The following is a 3,974-nucleotide window of genomic DNA, read 5'->3' as shown; positions in this document are numbered from 1 at the left end:
CTTTTCGTTAGATTCTTTTGGATCCACGTTTACACACAAATATAGTATGTTACATCCACGTTCTTCAGAGTCCACTATTACGGCTGGGCTGTGTAAAACAGCCTGTAGACCCAGCAAGCTGTCACGTGTCTTCCGTGTCCACAGAGAAGTGGTAAGTTGCTGCTGTGATTATCTCCACATTCAGAGAGGGTACAAGTTCCCCTCTTGGTCCCCTGACGGCTACGGAGGTTGTAATGATATTGTAAATATAATACTGCCATTAATCTGTATATTTTTAAATTTTTTTGTTCCATAATAATTTTGAAAAATTAAGCAAATACTCTAATGAGAGTAAGCTTTTGTTAAGTGTAGTTTACCTGTTTAAAATAACCTCTTTGACGTAGGTGGAATAAATGTATTAAAACATATTTTGTAAATAACTATGTAATATTTCAAGTACAACTATTATTAATTATGTCAATTTTGTTTGTATATGCTGTCATGCAATTGTAGATGGTTCATACTTAGGGTTTTTGTAAGCAGAATTGTAAATTGAAAAGGTGTAGGGATCATAGGTAGAACGGAACTCTGTTCTGTAGTGGAAGGGAAAAGGTGGTGTGGCGCGCGAGTGAGAATTGGTGCACGAGTAGCACACAGTCGGTAGCTGCCCTGCAAGTGGTGAACACGCATTACGTTGGTCAAGCACTACAGGCCCCGAATTTACCTGCAAGACTGGGTTTTTGGCCTCGGATGTGTTGTACATGATTGGCGCAGTACGGCAATAAATTAATAGCTCAAAATTTTGTAATTTTATCGTGACCACCAAGAGGAAGACAGAGCGATGTACATCAAGAGCCGTACCTGCGCAATGTTACTACGCAGCACCGCTTCACGCCACCTTCGACATCAGTAACAGGCAAAGTACTTTATTTAGAAGTATATCACAGTATGAACCATCCATCTTCAATCAGTGGAATATAAGTGTTAAATGTACTTTTGCGTTTAACCGTAATTTTCCTGTTTCATTTACCTCAGTAGGGTCCTTACCTAAACGAATTTATTCCGAGTATCCTGATGTTTATTGAAGCTTGAATAATAGTAAATTATTGGCAAGAGTACTGTTTTGGTTGTAAATTCTGAAAATCATTATTAAATACTAAAGTTTGCACGTATCAATTTAAGGGCCACCGCTTTGCGTGACCATGAGGATAAGTTTTAAATAGTATTTCTGAAAGTAAAATAACATAATTGTTTAACTGCAACAATCTTAACAGTAATTGTTCGTGTTGCTTCTCCATGTCAATGAAAGCCAGACAAATATTGGTGTTAATAAAACGTTAACAAATAACAGTCCTAAAGAAATGAAATTTAGTCGTGTTAAATAATAGTTATGGTCACGTGAATGACAGTTATAAGCTTAATATTTTTTGTACCCTTGTTGAAATATATGTGTGTCTTCTTTAAATAATTACTGACGTGTAGTGATAAATTCCATAAGTAACAGAAAGTGGGATTAATAGTACTTACTGCCAAGTGACCATAGTAAGTGAAAGCAGTTATTTATTCAGTGTCGAAAATTGACTTCACCTTTTTGTGTAGACACTGTGCCCGATTTGGGCTGGCGGCCGTTTTATTAAGCGAAACAGTTTATTATTATAACAGGCTCTGTCTGATAAAAGGTTTCCAAAAGTAATTATTCTCACTGTTTTTCCCCCAAACTGTATGATTCGGAGAAAAATAGTTCGATACTTTACCATTGGATTGAACACGGTTAAACTCTCTCTTCGAGAGCCGATGGTTTGGAGTGTTAGTGCTACGTGATTTTGTAGTGGTGTTCCTGCCGCTACTTACTGCACAGTTCTGACATTCCGAATCGCGGACCTTCCGTCTTTACAGTGGTAGAACTTAAACGTTCTGGTACCGTACTGACGAGAACGCGAAAGTACCGTTGCAAGGTAAGCTTACATAAAGTCCTTCGAAGGAAGACTGTAAATCACCCGCCAAGAAGTAACCAAAAGTCTGCAGGATTATCCACTGCTGCTTGAGGAAGGAGATGGATTGGATGCAGCCGATAGGACGCGCGGAGCACTTACCTGAGTCCGGAGCCGGTGAGCCGGCGATGGCGTGGAAGGAGCGACCGCGCCTCAGCTAGTGGGGCAGCTGCAGGCTCTGCGCGCGTCTCCCTGCTACTGGCGGAGAGGCCGCTTTCTACTCGGCGGAGCCTTCCACAAGCGGCTGGGAGGCGGGGAGGTGCCGCGCGCGGCTCTCTGTCTCAGAGACCAGCCTCTCGAGGCGAACTTGTTGCCTCAGTGAACGGCTGCAGGCGCTACAAGACACCAGCGTTCACAAGTAGGAGCCGTTGTTCACGTCATGCGGCTGCCCGCACACGTCGTGACCATCCAGTCTCCACTGACGTCTCGGTGCGGTATTGTTAGACTGCATGAACAAAAGTGAAACATATCTAGCGTACTGAAAAGTTTATGGTGTTGCAGAACAACACTGACAGAACTACTTGTTCACCACTTACATTCATGCTGTATGGAGTGAGTCACCGTCGTCTATACCACACAGAAATAATTTCATCTGTATTTTGGCCGCTCTTTTTTAATGTACTACAGTGATTGACCTGCGTTGGAAAGACGGCGCCACAGAATTATCACTAACATCGCTTTGCTGCAGAATTCATGAACAGAGTCTCAGTCCGACTATAATAAACCAGCTTGACGGAAGAGCTTTTGCCCAAAAATCAGTTCAAAATTGTTTAAATGGCTCTGAGCACTATGGGACTTAACATCTGTGGTCATCAGTCCCCTAGAACTTAGAACTTCTTAAATCTAACTAACCTAAGGACATCACACACATCCATGCCCGAGGCAGGATTCGAACCTGCGACCGTAGCAGTCGCGCGGTTCCGGACTGAGCACCTAGAACCGCTAGACCACCGCGGCCGGCAAAAAATCAGTGAGGATCTGGAAAAGCACCGCTCGTCAGAAACTCAGCTTGCTCTTTTCTCACGTGACATGTTGCCTGCCGTATACAGGGTGAAAAGTATTTAAACCGATAAACTCTGGGAGGTTGTAGGGGACATCAAAACAATTTTTTTTACTAATTTCATTTTTTCCTATGAGGATTATTTAAACCGTTGGAGGCCGTATTAAGCTCTTCAGTTGATAGAGGCCGTATTACGATCTTCAGTAGTTAGAGGGCGTGTTACGCTCTTCAGTTGTAGGCAACTGCTGTCCCCCAGTGTAGTAGTGCATTGTCTCTGTTTACTAATGGATCGATACACCGGGAGTGAGTACACTGATATGGTTGGTGCGTACTGCATAGCGCACCACAACGGACGAGCTGCACAGCGGGTTTATCAACAACAATATCCTAATCGCCCTATCCCGCATCATGCGACCTTTGATTCTGTATACCGTCTGCGTGAGACCAAATCATTTAGCAGATTTCCTGGACAGGGATGCCGTCGCACGGTAAGAACGCTGCAATCTGAGGAAGCTGTCTTGCAGCATGTGGAGCGGGATCCTTCAATCAGCACTCGTGCAATTGCACGTCATATGGGGACGAATCAGACGAATGTAAGGACAGTTTTTCGAGAGCAATTGTTACGTCCATTTCACTTACAGCGTGTCCACATCCTGGAACCAGTTGATTATCCACACAGAGCACAGTTTTCGCAGTGGTACTTGGAACAGTGTGAAATGCATCCTACATTTCCATCCTCTGTGTTGTTTACCGGCCGGCCGCGGTGGCCGTGCGGTTCTAGGCGCTGCAGTCTGGAACCGTGGGACTGCTACGGTCGCAGTTTCGAATCCTGCCTCGGGCATGGATGTGTGTGATGTCCTTAGGTTAGTTAGGTTTAAGTAGTTCTAAGTTCTAGGGGACTGATGACCTAAGATGTTAAGTCCCATAGTGCTCAGAGCCATTTGAACCATTTGTTGTTTACCGATGAAGCAACGTTCGGGCGTGATGGAGTCTTCAACATGCAC

General features: G+C 43.9%; 1 protein-coding gene across 2 annotated transcripts in view; it reads right to left on the bottom strand.

Annotated features, from left to right (window-relative positions):
- The window catches only part of LOC126259403 (alpha-tocopherol transfer protein-like), a 154,163-nt gene extending 151,938 nt beyond the window's left edge, over nt 1-2,225 (bottom strand). Inside the window, exon 1 of one of the 2 annotated variants that reach the window (XM_049956175.1) lies at nt 2,073-2,225. The gene's annotated coding sequence lies outside the window, so the exon portion shown is untranslated. The remainder of the gene's footprint in view (nt 1-2,072) is intronic. The other variant, XM_049956176.1, reaches the window with a different exon arrangement.
- Nucleotides 2,226-3,974: the final 1,749 nt, after the last annotated feature.

This window comes from Schistocerca nitens, chromosome 5 (genome assembly GCF_023898315.1).
Source record: "Schistocerca nitens isolate TAMUIC-IGC-003100 chromosome 5, iqSchNite1.1, whole genome shotgun sequence".
NCBI lineage: Eukaryota > Metazoa > Arthropoda > Insecta > Orthoptera > Acrididae > Schistocerca > Schistocerca nitens.
The sequence above is the reverse complement of the archived record's forward strand: the minus strand, read 5'-3'. Positions and strand labels throughout refer to the sequence as shown.